This window comes from Diospyros lotus, chromosome 4 (assembly GCF_014633365.1).
Source record: "Diospyros lotus cultivar Yz01 chromosome 4, ASM1463336v1, whole genome shotgun sequence".
Lineage (NCBI taxonomy): Eukaryota > Viridiplantae > Streptophyta > Magnoliopsida > Ericales > Ebenaceae > Diospyros > Diospyros lotus.
Window position 1 is genome coordinate 14,183,196 of NC_068341.1, and position 18,185 is coordinate 14,201,380.

An 18,185-nucleotide genomic window follows, 5' to 3' on the forward strand; every position below is an offset into this window, starting at 1 on the left:
ATTAATTAAAAATTTAAAATATATCCAACAGTGGCTCAAATGGTGATTTATTATTTCATAGCAACCACAAAGTTGTGAATTGGAACGTTCTTTTTCATACCCTTTGCCTATCTCCAACGCAGAGCCAGCATTCTCTTAAGTCAAAATTTGGAGTGCATTTCTCCAAATTTTTACTCCAATGCTACTTCTTATCTGTCAAATCACTCCTCAAATTTTTATGGAGCTTGAAATGACTCTCTACAGTTGAGGAGTCATATTTTGCTCCTTATATTTCTTGATGGCTCTATTTGCTTCTGAATTTTGAAGCTCAACGACTCTGTTTTCAATTTCATATTCGAAGAAGAATAGTAGCAGTAGATAAAGGATTCAGCAACAGTAGCGGCAGTGAAGAGCGGCGGCGACAACGCGCAAAGAAGAAGTAGCGACGGTGTGCAGAGAAGGAGCCAGCGACAGCTTGCAAAGAAGAAGGCGCAACAATGGTGCATAGAGAAGACGGAGTAGTGGCGGCGCCAGTTCCCTCCTCTAATAGTGGCGAGGGCTCCTTCTTCCTTCTGGTTTTGCGCCATCTGCAACACACACACAATGAGTTTTGTATATTACTGAAATTTATTCACTCTTTTGAGATTTGGTTTGATTTTGTTTACTTTCTATAATATTAAGAAGTTGTTCATATTATATTGAACTTCATCTGCAACACACACAAATGAGATTTTGTTTGTATTAAATTGAATTTCATAATAAATAATCAATTTTGAGTTATTTAAATTGAATTATTTACATGGTAATTGCAATTTTATTCAGTGTTTTGTTTTATTTGTTTACTTTCTAATATTAAGAAGTTCTTTATTATTTAAGATTTTGTTTGATTATTAATTATTTATTTTGTGCGTATTTGATTATTTATTTTGTATGTATATTTAATTATTGATTATGTAAACGTGTATTGCATTTTTTTAATATATTATTTTGAAACTGATCCTAAAAATGGATGTTAAAGTTACTCAATTAAATTATTTAATATGATATTTAAAATAGTAGTTTATTGTATCACAAGGAGAATATTTATTTTTGTGATTTTTTTGCGTAGTTTAACCAATTAGCTTTTGTTTGCCATGGAGAGAGATAATGAACCATACTACACAAATTTGCTGAACGACAACCTGGATCTTTATGACGAGCATGCGAATATCGCTATCACTCCATCCCAATCTAATACATCCGAACTCAATACTCAAAGAAAGCCACAAATAAGAAATTTCTCAACGCAAGAGGATTTAATGCTCGTGTCAGCATGACTAAATATTAGTATGGATGCTATACACGGTAATGATCAAACAAAACAAAGGTATTGGAAAAGGATTCACGCTTATTTCAATCAATAAAAAGAGTTTTAATTTGATTGAAATCCCAATTTGTTGATGGATCATTAGTCTACAATTCAACTTGTTGTGAGCAAATTCTCTAGATACTATAACCAAATAGATGACAGAAATCAAAGTAGAATAACAGAACAAAATAAGATAACCTCTGTCGTTATTTGATGGTTGATAATTATTAATATCATGTTGCTAGTCATTATTTTATTGACATTATTATTTAATTGTCTATATTTCTGAAGCAGTAGAAATGTACAAGAGTCTACAAAAATCTTATTTCACATTCTACATTGTTGGCATGAGTTGCGACATGCAAACATTGCTGACATGAGTTGTGACATGCACCCAAATTTGCCTCGGGTTATTCGAAGAAGAAATCAAAAATTTATGAACATGCAAGTCCTGCAACAACATCGCCATTTACTCTTAATTCATTGAACTTGTCTGATTTTGATATTCGAATCAATGAGCCATCATTGGAATGACCAATAGGAAGAAATGCTTCAAAGGAACGTGGACAAAAAAAAAAAAATCTAAGGTAACAGAAGTTCCTAATGACTCAATTACAAAAATGTTGACAGAAATTACTGAAAAGCAAACACAGTCCAAAATGGAATTACTTTAACAATCAAATGAGATGTTAAAGCTGGAAAGAGAAATATTGGAAATAAAAAGATTAAGGGAAGAGCGAGAACAAAAAAAGGAAGATTGAGAAACAAAAAAAGAAGAGCGAGAACAACTATTTTATGAAGAAAGAATTATGGGCATTGATACCAGTAATATGGATGAATTTCAAGTTGAATATTACAACGGGCTCAAACTCGAAATTCTTCAGAAAAAGCGACGTGCAAAATTATTAGATTTATAAAAATATAGCTAGGATTAATATATGTATCTTTTTCTTTTAGTAATGTATGTAGTTGGGATTAAATGAATTTCGTGAACATTAATTTAGTAATGTATCTTTTCCTTTTAGTAATGTAATGAGATGTTGTATTTAGTATTGATGACTATTTCTCATGAATGCTATTTTGAAACTGCCTATTTTTTTCTAATACAATAGGAACAAAGTACATTAATAGAAACAAAGTACATTAACGAAGTACATTAATTTATTTCAAATTGAATGTTTACCATACAATTTCCACAAATGCTTCACAAGATCATTTTGAAGTTGTACATGAGTCTGTTTGTCTTGAATTTGATGATGAACTTGCATGAACTCCATAACTTCACTTGTGCGATTGTGAGACAAATCAATTGTTGGAGTAGCAGCAATTGTATCATAGTTCAAATCCACATCTTCATGAATTGTATCACGTTCATCTTCAACTATCATATTGTGCAATATGATACAAGACGCCATTATATATTTGAGTGTTTCAATATCCCACGTACGTCCCGGTCCACGTACTGTTGCAAATCGTGTTGTAGGACTCCAAATGCTCGTTCGACGTCCTTTCTAGTCGACTCTTATTGTGCAGCAAAAAATTTCTTTTTATTCCCTTGAGGAGATGTAATGGTTTTAACAAAAGTACGCCATGAAGGATATATACCATCGGCAAGATAATATCCCATGGTATATTCATGTCCATTGATAGTATACGAAACTTCAGGACCACGACCTTCTGCCAATTCAGAGAATACATGGGATCTATCTAGCATATTAATATCGTTTAATGATCCCGGTAATTCAAAAAATGCATGCATATCTACAGATCATAAGGAGCTATTACTTCCAAAATAATCGTTGGTTCACGGGCATTACCTATATACATTCCATGTTGTGCAGTTTGATAATTTTTTCACTTCTAACGCATACAATCAATGCCCCAACATACCTGAAAACCCACGTTGCTCAGCCACGCTCATCAACCTTGCAATATCACTAGTATTTGGCCGCGTCAAATATTGCTCTCCAAATACTTCAACTACCACTTTCGTGAACCTCTTCAAACTTTCTATTGTTATACTTTCGTCAATCCTAACATATTCATCCACAGCATCTGCAAGAGATCCATATGCGAGCATCCTTAATACAGTTGTCATTTTTTGGAGTGATGATAATCAGAGAACTCCTACGGCATCAAATCTTTGAACAAAATATTGATCATGTGTTTCAATTGCTGCTTGAATTCGTAAAAATAATGATCGATGCATACGAAACCTTCTGCGAAATAATTGTGATGGATATGTTGGTGAATCTGTAAAATAATCACGATAAAGCCTCTCATGACCTTTAGCTTTGTTGTGATTGATGACGCGGTGGTTCAACATGGATCCATCATGATGTGAAAAATGTCGTGATCCATATGTTGAGCATACTGTTCAACTAAACCTGTAGCAATAGTCTCATCTTCTTCTTCGTCTTCAACTTCTTCATGGATCATTCGGAAGAACATACGGATGTTGTTGGACATGATGATTGAAACGAGATTATTACAGATTGGTGATGGCAGTTGGTGTTGTAGATTTGTGGATTGTAAATTTTTTGACTCAATGGATCATCTATTTATAATGCATATGAATATAACCGTTGTTGGAATATTCCATTAGAAAATAGTCGTTGGAATATAATCATTGTTGAAATTTTAATTTTAACATATTAAATTATTAATTTTTTAATTATGAAAAATATTTTAAATAATTTTGTTAAATAATCATTTTTAAAAAATATTAGTAAATTTATTTATAAATATATTAAATATTATAAAAATCTAATACCGTCATATTTATTATTAAATTATCAAATAACTAATAAATTTTATAATAATAAAAATTATAAATGAGGTAAATAAATATAATTAAAATTTATTAATAAATAAGAGAGATAGAGAGTGGAATAGGGAGTGTGGTTGGAGCACGCACAGTTTTTTAAGCAAAATCAGAATAGGGAGTTAATTGTTTATAATATAATAAAGAGTAAGATAAGGAGTGTGGTTGGAGATGATCTTAATGAAAGCATATTTTGTAATTGATTATATACCAAAAAATAAATTTTAATCGTGAGGCCATCTCCAACCATACTCCTTATCCCACTCCCTATTATATTATAAACAATTCACTCCTTATTCTGATTTTGCCTAGAAAATTGTACATGCTCCAACTACACTACCTATCTCACTCCTTATCCCACTCCCTATCTCACTTATTTATTAAAAAAATTTAATTCTATTTATTTTACCTCACTTATAATTTTTATTACTATAAAATTTATTAGTTATTTGATAATTTAATAATAAATATGATGGTAATAGATTTTTATAATATTTAATATATTTGTAAATAAATTTACTAATATTTTTTAAAAATGATTATTTAACCAAATTAATTAAAATATTTTCATAATTAAAAAATTAATATTTTAAACAACGGTCATATTCCAACGGCTATATTCCAATGGAATATTACAACGGTCATATTCTAAAAGACTATATTCTATTAAAAGATTTCAACAACGGTCATATTCCAATGGCTAGATTTCAATGGAATATTCTAACAACGGTCATATTCCTATGCCTTATAAATAGATGATCAATTGGCTCAAAAAATTTACAATCCACAAATCTACAACACCAACTTCCATTTACCAATCTTCAATAATCTCGTTTCAGCCACATATCCAACAACATCCGTATGTTCGTTCGAATGATCCATGAAGAAGTTGAAGATGATGAGGTTATTGCTATAGCTTTAGTTGAACAGTATGCTCAAAATATGGATCACGACTCTTTTTCACATCACGATCTATCCGTGCTGAACTATCGTGTCATCAATCGCAACAGAGCTGAAGGTCATGAGAGGCTTTATCATGATTATTTTGTAGATTCACCAACATATCCATCACAATTATTTCGCAGAAGGTTTTATATGCATCGATCATTATTTCTACGAATTCAAGCAGCAATTGAAACATATGATCAATATTTTCTTCAAAGATTTGATGTTGTAGGAGTTCCCGGATTATCATCACTCTATAAAATGACAACTGCATTAAGGATGCTTGCATATGGATCACCTGCAGATGCTGTGGATGAATATGTTAGGATTGACGAAAGTACAGCAATAGAGAGTTTGAAGAGGTTCACGAAAATAGTAGTTGAAGTATTTGGAGAGCAATATTTGAGGCGGCCAAATACTAGTGATATTGCAAGGTTGATGAACATGGTTGAACAGCGTGGGTTTCCAGGTATGTTGGGTAGCATTAATTGCATGCATTGGAAGTGAAAAAATTGTCCAACTGCATGGCATGGAATGTATACATAAGGGTGTTCAAGAAAATCGGCTAACCGCGAAAATCGGCCAAACCGAACCGCACCGCACCTAACCGGGCGATTTTTTTGGTGAGCGGTTCGGCACGATTTAAAAAAACTGCAAACCGCACGGTTTGCGGTTTAAAAATTTGGCGGTTCGATTTTAATCGAACCTCCCAAGTAAATTTTAATAATAAAATAAATAAAATATAAAATATAAAAGGCACATATAATAACCCTAATCAGTTCCAAGTTCAAAGCCCTTCTATGTCTTCTCTCTCCCATTGCCCAGCGCCGCATGCTTCCAACCCACCAAAGACTCAAGGGGATTTGCCGATTTGATATGGTTTCACCAAGAAGAAGCGGACAGAAGCAGCCTGAAACTAAACTCTTCTTTTGTTGCCTGGAAATCGACAGGCGGGAAGGCGCTGAGGAAGCAGCTAGCGACAATGTCAGCGCCGACGACGGAAGGGGTGAAGAAGCCGCACAGGTTCCGACCAGGGACGGTGGCTTCGAATAACACCGCAAATTTCAAATTGTGGTTAGTACCTCACTCATTAATCATAAACCGAATCATGTGACTGATAATCTACAGATGTTTACAACAAATGTATACACAAAGAGAGAGAGAGAGAGAGAGACCTGCCTGTTCACGAGAAGTAGTGTTTGTGCTTTGTTTACCAAAAGTTGTAATTGGGTTCTCAAATTCCTCCAGTTTTCGTTGTGGGTTTTAGATCACTTATCGCATGTATTTTCAATTGCTACTTTTAATTCTATGTTTTTGTCAATTATATGCGTTTCCCTTGGGTATTACGATAATACTTATATGCAGTGTTTCAATTTCAGCAGATTAAGAGAGAGGATTGGGTTGTACTTTCATGTGGGTGTACTTTCAGATCTGTTCTTCTGTTTTCTTCAGCTCTCTAGTTGAAAGATTAATGCAAGATCAGTCAGTAATCTGTTTGTTAAGCAAGTATGATCAACATTACAACAGACCGCGGAAACCGCACCAGACCGCACCGCAATTGCAGTGCGGTCTGGTACGGTTTTTGCGGACTAAACCAAACCGTGCGGTTTGGTGTGTTGAAAATAGTGTAAACCACCCAAACCGCACCATGAACACCCCTATGTATACAGGTCATGCCCGTGAACCAACGATTATTTTGGAAGCAATAGCTTTTTATGATTTGTGGATATGGCATGCCTTTTTTGTATTACCGGGATCATTAAACGATATTAATATGCTAGATTGATCCCATGTATTCTCTGAATTAGCAGAAGGTCGTGGTCCTGAAGTTTTGTATACTATCAATGGACATGAATATACCATGGGATATTATCTTGCCGATGGTATATATCCCTCATGGCATACTTTTGTTAAAACCATTACATCTCCTTAAGGGAATAAAAAGAAATTTTTTGTTGCACAACAAGAGTCCACTAGAAAGGACGTCGAACGAGCATTTGGAGTCCTACAATCATGATTTGCAATAGTACGTGGACCGGGACATATGTGGGATGTTGAAACACTCAAATATATAATGGCGTCTTGTATCATATTACACAATATGATAATTGAAGATGAACATGATACAATTCATGAAGATGTGGATTTCAATTATGATGCAGTTGTTGCTACTCCAATAATTGATTTGTCTCGCAATCGCACAAGTGAAGTTATGGAGTTCATACAAGTTCACCATCAAATTCGAGACAAACAGACTCATGTACAACTCCAAAATGATCTTGTGAAGCATTTGTGGGAATTGTATGGTAAACATTTGACTTGAAATAAATTAATGTACTTCGTTAAATAAATTAATGTACTTCATTTCTATTAATGTACGTTGTTTCTATTAATGTACTTCGTTTTTATTGTATTAGAAAAAAATAGTCAGTTTCAAAATAGCATTCATGAGAAATAGCTATCAATACTAAATACAACATCTCATTACATTAATAAAAAGGAAAAGATACATTACTAAATTAATGTTCACGAAGTTCATTTAATCCCAACTTCATACATTACTAGAAGAAAAAGATACATATGTTAATCCCAGCTACATTTTTACAAATCTGATAATCTTGCACGTCCCCTTTTCTGAAGAATTTTGAGTTTGAGCCCGTTGTAATATTCAACTTGAAATTCATCCATATTACTGGTATCAACGCCCATAATTCTTTCTTCATAAAGCAGTTGTCCTCGCTCTTCCTTTTTTGTTTCTCGATATTCCCTTTTTTGTTCTCGCTCTTCCCTTAATCTTTCTATTTCCAATCTTTCTCTTTCCAGCTTTAACATCTCATTTGATTGTTCAAGCAATTCCATTTTGGACTGCGTTCGCTTTTCAGTAATTTCCGTCAACATTTTTGTAATTGAATCAGTAGGAACTTCTGTTACCTTAGATTCTTTTATTCTGTCCATGTTCCTTTGAAGCATTTCTTCCCATTGGTCGTTCCAATGAAGTCTCATTGATTCGAATATCAAAATCAGACAAGTTCAGCGAATCAGGTGTAGATGGCGATGATGTTGCAGGACTTACATGTTCATAAATTTTTGATTTCTTCTTTGAATAACCCAAGGCAAATTTGGGTGCATGTTGCAACTCATGCCAGCAATGTAGAAATGTGAAAGAAGATTTTTGTAAGCTCTTGTACATTTCTACTGCTTTAGAAATCTAGATAATTAAATAATAATGTCAATAAAATAATGACTAGCAACATGATATTAATAATTATCAAACATCAAATAACGACAGAGGTTACCTTATTTTGTTCTGTTGTTCCACTTTGATTTCTACCATCCATTTGATTATAGTATCTAGAGAATTTGCTCACAACAAGTTGAATTGTAGACCAATAATGCATCAACAAATTGGGATTTCGATCAGATTCAAACTCTTTATATTGATTGAAATAAGCATGAATCCATTCCCAATACCTTTGTTTTGTTTGATCATTACCGTGTGTAGCATCCATACTAATATTTAGCCATGCTGACACGAGTATTAAACCCTCTTGCGTTGAGAAATTTCTTGTTCGTGACTTTCTTTGAGTATTGAGTTCGGATGTATTAGGTTGGGATGGAGTGGCAGTGATATACGCATACTCATCATAAAGATTTAGGTTGTCATTCTGCAAATTTGTGTAGTATGATTCATTATCTCTCTTCATGGTAAACAAAAGCTAATTGGTCAAACTGCGTAAAAAAATCACAAAAATAAACTCTCCTTGTGATACAATAAACTACTATTTTAAATATCACATTAAATAATTTAATTGAGTAACTTTAACATCCATTTTTAGGATCAGTTTCAAAATAATACATTAAAATAATGCGATACACGTTTATATAATCAATAATTAAATACACATACAAAATAAATAATAAAATACACACAAGATAAATAATTAATAATCAAACAAAATCTTAAATAATAAAGAACTTCTTAATATTAGAAAGCAAACAAATAAAACAAAACAATGAATAAAATTGTAATTATCGTGTAAATAATTCAATTTAAATAACTCAAAATTGATTATTTATTAAAAAAATCAATTTAATACAAACAAAATCTCACTATGTGCGTTGCAGATGAAGTTCAATATAATATTAAACAACTTCTTAATATTATAAAAAGTAAACAAAATCAAACCAAATCTCAAAACATAATAAATTTCAATGAACCAAATCTCATTGTTTGCGTAAACCCAGAAGGAAGAAACCAAATCTCACTGTGTGCGTAACATACAAAACTTATTGTGTGTGCGTTGCAGATGGTGCAAACCCAGAAGGAAGAAGAAGCTCTCGTCGCTGCTAGAGGAGGGAACTGGCGCCGCCGCTGCTTCGTCTTTTATGCGCACCGTTGCTGTGGCTTCTTCTCCGCACGTCGTCGCCGGCTCCTTCTTCTCTACACACTGTCGTTTCTTCTTCTTCGCGTGTTGCCGCCGCAGCTCCTGTTGCTGAATCTTTTCTCCACTGTTGTTGTTCTTCTTCGAATATGAGATTGAAAACAGAGTATTGACCTTCAAATTTCAGAAGCAAATAAAGCCGTTGAGAAATATAAGAAGCAAAATATGGCTCCTCAACTGTAAGGAGCCATTTCAAGTTCCACAAAAATTTGAGGAGTGATTTGACAGGTAAGGAGCAGCGTTGGAGCAAAAAATTGAAGAAATACTCTCCAAATTTTAACTTAGGGAGGATGCTCCTTCTGCGTTGGAGATGGCTTGATGAGAGATAACTTATGCCATGTGTCAGCTATAGTAACATAAATTTTGATATGTTAATTAAAAAAATAAAAAGTAACATTAATTTTTTAATATTTTTTATAATTAAATCAATAAAATTATGTCAAAATACCTAAAATCAATATGGATTACAATTTGTTTTGTAATCCAAACTAATTTATCATTTTGATTTTTTCATTTCTCTCACTTCTCATCTTTTTCTTTTGTTATTTTCTCTTATTCGCTTCCCTTTTATTTCTTTAGGAATCTTTCTCTTATATTCCCCTAAAACACAAATATATGATGGCAAGGGTGATCGATGTTGACTAGCGACGAAACGAGAATGAGAGATGGCGAGGCAAACACTAAATGCATATTTGACTTCTACAAAATAGCGACAAGGAAACGAGAATGAGCAACACTGAGGCAAATGCTGAAGGCAGATCTAACAACAAAGGAATAGCTGCATGACCCTCCCTTTTCTTAGTCTTTATCGCAACCCTTTGTCTAACCGTCATCTTTCCTATCATGTCGCCAATAAGCCTCTATTGCCTCTCAATCAGATTTGCCTTCAGCTCACGTTTGTCTCACCATCGTTCATTCCCATCATGTCATTGATGAACCCTCATTGTTCGATATTCTACAATTCCCACAAAAAAGATATGGGAAAATGAGAAGATATGAGAATAGGAGAAGGAAAGAAGAAGAAAATGTTGGATCCTTAATCCAACGTTGGGCTTATATGTGAATAATTATGCATTACGGGCTGTCAAATAATCTTAAGCTCAATTAAAAGTGATCTATTAAGTTTTGGACCATTTGGGCTTTAGTATGTCTGATGGGGTGTGGGCCTTTAATGTGTAGAGACCAAAAGGATAATTTTTGTTTTATTGATGGGCTAAAACAAAATTATCAATAGGGTAATGGACAGTTACCTCTATAAAGACAACGGTTATGGTCTACAGATCATATGAATCCATTTTTGTTTCTGTATCCCATAATCAAAGACAAGTTGCAAAGAGAAACTTAAAGGGTTCTCTTAGAAATCCTGTTGATCTGGAAGGCTAATTACACGACTCTATATAGAGAAGAAACTTTATGGATTCAGGTACGTTTTCGCTTATTGTTTTATTTATTATTAGTGTTTTGACATGAATATTCTTGAGATTTAGGTGATAGTTTTCATAAAAGTTTAAAGTATCAAACAAGTGGTATCAAAGTCCTTTCATATTGAATCATTGAGAATTAGGGATGACAATTGCAACCAAAATCATGGAGAACCGAACCGAAACCGAACTGGTCAATGCTGTTAAAAATCGTTTGATTGGGTAATGATTTGGTTTGGAAAAAAATCGAACACTGTTCAATAGGTATGGTTGGTTATGATTTTTACTAAATTCAAACCAAAATTTGAACCAAATGTGTAGGTAACTAAACCAAACTGAATATATATATAATAGATATTTATTTATTTAATAAATTATATATATACATAATATATATATTGACTAATGCATTTTTTATAAGTATTTTAACTAATGCATTACAAATATATAAAATATTTAACATTTATAAAGTAATAAACAAATAAAAATAAAACCTAATCTTAAATTATTTTATTTTTATCAATCAAATAATTATATCCAAAAAATTTGAAGTTAATTTGTAACTTTATGCAAGAAGAAGATAACTTTATTAGAGCAACTCAAACGTTGGACACCAAATTCAACGCTAATTTGATGTCCAACAGTGTTTTACACACCAAAATTTTCAACATCAATTTGGTGTAAAAGAGAATCTTTAAAGAATAAATATTTAATAAATATTAATCAATTTATTTAACTTAGCATAATATAAGAATAAAAAGTATTTTATTTTTAAGCCATGTTGTTGTTGTTTTTATTTTAAACTTTTTTTCTATTTTCATCATGTATTTTTAATTTAAGTTAATGGAAATGTTATTGCTTTTTATTATATTATTTAGTTTTTTGCATTAAGAATATTTTCTTTCTATTAAGTAATTATTAAAATAAAAAAATTTCATATACATAAACAAAAATAGTTCATTTTATATTAATATGGTATTTATAAAATATATTAAATATTTTAAAATATATTCAATTTTATACTTATTTTATAGATTTTAATAAAATATTTGCATCAGTACATATTTTTTATAACCATTTAATTTATATTTCTAATTATTAATCAAAATATACAAATATAATAAAAGTAATAAAGGATATAAAGAGAATAAGTTGTTTTGAAGTTATATAAAGAGAGGTAAAATTGAAAATAAAATAAAAAAGGAACTTTGGGGTTGGTGAATGGTATAACATCAAATTTGGTGTTATACTATTCACTCAACACCAAATTTGGTGAATGGAAATTGTGCCCAACACCAAAATGGTGTATTCGTTGGAGAGCTCTTCAGCGCCAAAATGAAGTTGGCGTTGTAAATGGTGTATTCCTCGGAGTTGTTCTTAGAGTTTGTCTTTGTTTGTTGTGGAGTTATCAAAAATTTTTATGAATGTGATTTGCAAGAGTTTGTATTTGTTTGTTGGTATGGATCAAACTAAAAAAATCGTGGTTAAAACTGAAACTGAATGGTTTGGTTATGGTTTTTAATTTTTAAAACCAAATGGGTAATGATTTGATTTTGATTTTAGTAGTTTAAGTTTGGTTTGGTTATGGTTTTGGCAAAAACCGAAACCAAACCGAACTATTGCCAAGCTTATTGAGAATTATATTATTTTTTTTCTATGATTTATTTGGATATACTGATTTTTTAAAAATAAAATTTTATGAATTGAGTAACGGCCCAGACCTCTAGCCACAACATTAAGAAAAGAAAGGGAAAAAAGCCATGGTCACAGCCATATGGCCACGGTGTTCAAAGTCTTATGAGGAAGAAAACCCTTAGGGTTTTCAAACATGGGCCTATGAGGCCTTTAAGGTTTTTGGGTTGTGGGCTAAGTCTGTAGTAAATCAGTTAATTGATTAATTTATTAATTAAATTAGTTAATTGATTAATTTATTAATTAAATTCAGTAAATTAGTTTAAAACAGTTTTTTAATTAGTTTTTCACCATTTTTCTTTAAAAATAGTTTTTATTTAAAAAAAACTATTTTAAGGAAATAAGGGACTGGGCGAGGTTAGTGTAGGATTCGAGACAAGTTGACTAACTCTATCCAGCCCTAACTCGGTCAACAGTCAACCCAATTAATGGGGCGAGGCTGGTGTAGGATTCGAGACAGGTTGACTGACTCGATCCAGCCCTAACTCGGTCAACAATCAACCCAATTAATGTTTGATTGTTAACTTTGACAAAAAAAAAAAATGGGGATTATTTTGGTGCAATTTTAAATTCGGGTATTGGCATGGTTTTACATATATATTTTGAAATAAATTAATTGAAACAACATGTCACCAAAGTGACATTTCTTGTGAAAATTAATTTGTTTTGAAATATAAACGATTGTGTGTATGTAACTTGTGTGAATATTTATCGGTCCAAATGAAGGTAAATATTTAACAGAATTGCATGTGCACCTGTGGTAATAAATGAACGATAATTATTCGGTGTTATATGTGACCAATAAATCAGCTCAAAGGAAGATTTATTGTTTGATATGTTATTATTATTAATGTTTGATTACTACACCAAGATATCACTTACAAGTTAATATTTTGTCCAAAGATGAAATTATTAATGAAGTGTCCGATATCTTGAGATGGAATATGCCTTTATTTGAATTTATTTTTGTTTTGAGTCTTATATGAGCTTGTCTTGTTTGTTTGTCGCTCTCTGTTCAGCAATCGCTCCTACTAATATCACTGCCACCATCAATTATATTCCTATGTTAAATGGCTCTAACTTCAAGTCATGGCAAGAGAACCTCAAGATAGTTCTCGGAGTTATGGATCTTGACCTTGTGATAATGGTTGATTTTCCAACACCTCTTACGGATACGAGCACTCTAATCAAATGAGAGAGATGGAAAAGTGGAAGAGAACGAATCGCATGTGCATGATGATCATGAATAAGGCCATTCCAAAAGCATTCAGGGCACAATATTTGAAAAGATCACTACGGCTAAGGATTTCCTTACAAACATTGAAAAGAGGTTTGCCAAGAATGAAAAGGCTGAAATTGGTACACTCTTGGCAAACCTAATTTTAATGAGGTATAGGGGCAAAGGCAACATCAGGGAGTATATCATGGAGATGTCTCATCTTCCTTCTAAGTTGAAAGCACTTAAGCTTGAACTCTCGGAGGAATTATTGGTGCATTTGGTTTTGATTTCACTTCTAACATAGTTTAACCAATTTAAGGTGAGCTACAACTATCAGAAAGAGACTTGGTCTCTTAATGAGCTTATCTCACACTGTAGCAAGATAAAACAGAGAGTACTTACCTGGCCTCAACCTCTAAGGACAAAGCAAGGAGAAAGAAAAAGGATGTGGAAGCCGCAGATACAACACCTCACAAGAAACAACAAAAGAAACCGACTAACTCAGTTGGTAAGGGTTGTTTCTTCTGTGGAGCTGAAGGGCATCAGAAGAAGCATTGCACCAACTATCACACATGGCGTGCTAAGAAAGGTATGCTTCTTAATTTGATTTGTTTTGAGTTTAATTTAATTTTAGTACCTAGACACATGTGGTGGATAGATTTTGGTGCAACAACTCACATCAGTGTGTCTATGCAGGGTTGTCTGAGTTGCCAAAAGTCAAATGATGTTAAAAGATACATCTATGTGGGCGATGGCAAGACGGTTCAAGTTGAGGCAATAGAAAATTTTGGATTATTATTAAAGACTGAATTTTATTTAGATCTTGATGAAACATTTATTGTACCGTCTTTTAGACGGAATTTGATTTCTATTTTTGCTTTGGAAAAATCTGATTATTCTTGTTCATTTAGAAATGGAAAATTTAGTTTGTTTCAATATTCAAAATTGGTTGGTTTCGGTTCTTTGTCAGGCTACGATAATCTTTATTTAATTGATTCAATTGCTTCATATAATGAATCCTTGCAAATAAAAACACGAGGTGTAAATAGAAAATTGACCACTGAGAATTCAGCTATGTTATGGCACAAGAGATTAGGTCATATCTCCAGACGAAGAATAAAGAGGCTCGTGTCAGACGAAATTCTAGATCCCTTAGATTTCACAAATTTTGATGTTTGTGTTAACTGTATAAAGAGAAAACAAACCAACAAAAGTAGATTTTAAGCCAACAGGACTATGGACCTCTTAGAACTTATACATACGGATATTTGTGGGCCATTTCCTACGGTTGCTTGGAATGGTCAAATATATTTTATAACGTTCATAGACGAATTTTCTAGATATGGTTACATATATCTCATTCATGAAAAGTCACAATCACTGGACATGTTAAAAAATTATAAGGCTAAAGTTGAGAACCAACTGAACAAAAGGATTAAAAGCGTTAGATCTAATTGTGATCGTGAGTACTATGGCAGATATGATGGTTCAGGTGAACAAAGCCTAGGGCCGTTTGCTAGGTTCCTAGAAGAATGCAGTATCATCTCACAATACACCATGCTGGGTTCACCCACTATGAATAATGTTGCTGAAAGACGAAACAAGACATTTAAGGACATAGTGAGGAGTATGATTAATCATTCTACCTCACTGGAATCACTTTGGGGAAAAGCATGTAAGATTGCAACATATATTCTTAACAGAGTTCCAACTAAAGCGACTGCCAAAACCCTTTTATGACCTTTGGATGGGCAAGAAGCCTAGTCTAAAGCACTTGCACATTTGGGGATGTCTAGCTGAGGCTAGGACTTATAGGCCAAATAAAAAGAAACTAGACTCAAGGACGGTGAGTTGCTATATTTTTGAATACTCTGAAAGATCCAGGGGGTACAAGTTTTATGATCCCATGACTAAGTCGATTTTTGAGTCGAGAAATGCCTGGTTCCTTGAGGATGCTAAGTTTGTCGGGAGAGATGCAGGTAGGGACATTGTTTTTGAAGAGGAATATGTTGATATTTCCATAGGTGTTATTGGTATTGATTAGGATTTCATTCCTGACCTTATTTAAGACACAATAGATCAAGACAATGTTGGAGAACCTCCCGTTCAAGAAATTGTTCCAAAAGAACAAACTCCAGTACCTCAAGAACCAATGCCATTAAGAAGATCCACTAGAGAGATGAGAAGTGTAGTGCTGAATGACTATATTGTATTTCTTCAAGAACATGAGGTGGACATTGGAGTGATGGAAGATGATCCAATCAACTTTCATCAAGCTATGGAAAGTTCTAACTCTTAGAAGTGGATTGATGCCATGAATGGAGAGATTAAGTCCATGAAAGACAATGACATGTGGTATCTTGTCCCATTGCCAGAAGGTGTGAAACCCATTGATTGCAATTGAATATTTAAGACCAAAAGGGATTCAAAAGATAATGTGAAAAAATACAAGGTTCGTCTTGTTGCAAGGGCTTTACACATAAATAAGGCATCGACTATAAAGAAACTTTCTCTCCAGTATCTTTGAAAGACTCTTTTAGGATTATAATGGCATTGGTGGTGCATTTCAATCTCGAGTTACACTAGATGGATGTCAAGACAACGTTTCTTAATGGTACCATTGATAAAACGATCTATATTGTGCAGCTAGAAAACTTTGTGTCAGGAGACCCAAAGAATATAGTTTGCAAACTTAAGAAATCAATCCATGAACTCAAACAGGCATCTCGACAATGGTATTTCAAGTTTCATCAAGTGATCATCTCGTTTGGTTTTGAGATGAATTTGGTCAATGATTGTATATACCATAAGTTTTGTGGGAGAAATTTTTTTTTTTTTTTGTTTTATATGTCGATGACATTTTGCTTGCCAACAACGATATAAGCTTATTGCACGAAATCAAGAGATTTCTATTTAAGAATTTTGAGATGAAAGATCTTGGTGACGCCTATTTTATATTGGGCATTCAGATACACTGGGATCGCTCTTGAGGTATTCTTGGATTATCACAAAAAGGCTATATCGAAAAGGTTCTCAAAAGGTATGGCATGCAGACTTGCAAACCAAGTGATACCCCTGTGGCTAAGGGAGACAAATTTAGTCTTAATCAGTGCCCTAAGAATGATTTTGAGAAAAAGGAAATGCAGAATATTCCCTATGCCTCAGTAGTAAGGAGTCTAATGTATGCTCAAGTTTATAGGAGTTCGGATATTGCATACGTCATTGGGATGTTGGAAAGATATCTAAGTAATCCAGGAGTAGACCATAGGAAAGCAGCTAAACAGGTCTTGCGATACATACAAAGAATAAAAGACTATATGCTCACGTATCGGAGATCGGATTAGTGTGAGATCGTTGGGTGTACTGACTCCAATTTTGTTGGATGCCAAGATAGTATGAAATCTATGTCGAGCTATGTCTACTTGCTTGCTGGAGGTGTTATCTCCTGGAAGAGTGCTAAACAATCAATTATATCCTCTTCTACCATAGCAGCAGAATTTATAGCATGTTATGAGGCGTCCAATCACGGAATATGGTTGTAGAATTTTGTCACGAGGTTGCACATAATGGATGGTGTTGAAAGACTACTCAAATTATTTTATGGCAATAAGTCAGTAGTTATGTATTCCAACAACAACATGAGCTCAACGAAGCCAAACCATATAAACATCAAGTTCATAATTATTAAAAAAAGAGTTGAGAGTGGACAATTGTTTATAGAGCACATAAGAACAGACTCTATGGTTATAGATTCGTTTACTAAGGGATTTCCACCCAAAGTGTTTTATGAGCACACTGCTCGTATGGGTGTCATGTCAATTGAGGATATTCAATTTTAGTGGGAGTTTGTAATTTCATATGCTTTTATGATATGGACATATTTTTAGTTATTTCAATTTATGGATATGTTGAGGTTATTTTCTGCAGAAATGAAATTTCAGTTTATTTACACTCTGACTTTGGTATGGTTTGATCTCACTAAGGTTTAAGGGTGGACTAGTTGGAAATAGGCATGTTAAAATCACATTACATGAAATTTCCATGCTACATATCCACATTATGATCCATGTCATTCAATTGTATCGGGCATACGTGACCATTGATGGGTTGAGTTACAATAGTTGTAACAAATGCCGCTTTGATCCTATGTTGGTATGACTGATAGATGAAATTGGTTATAAATATATTTCGGTAATGATAACAAAGTTGAGTTCATTTGGTTATTTTTGCAAACCATAATTATGAGGTTACACATATGGCCCAAGTGGAAGATTGTTGGATCCTTAATCCAACGTTGGGCTTATATGTGAATAAT

General features: G+C 33.1%; 2 pseudogenes; one reads left to right on the plus strand and one right to left on the minus strand.

The window, feature by feature from the left end:
- Positions 1 to 328: 328 nt before the first annotated feature.
- Positions 329 to 3,653, minus strand: LOC127799679 (uncharacterized; annotated as a pseudogene).
- Positions 3,654 to 5,024: 1,371 nt separating this feature from the next.
- Positions 5,025 to 7,419, plus strand: LOC127799680 (uncharacterized; annotated as a pseudogene).
- The last annotated feature ends 10,766 nt before the right edge of the window (positions 7,420 to 18,185 follow it).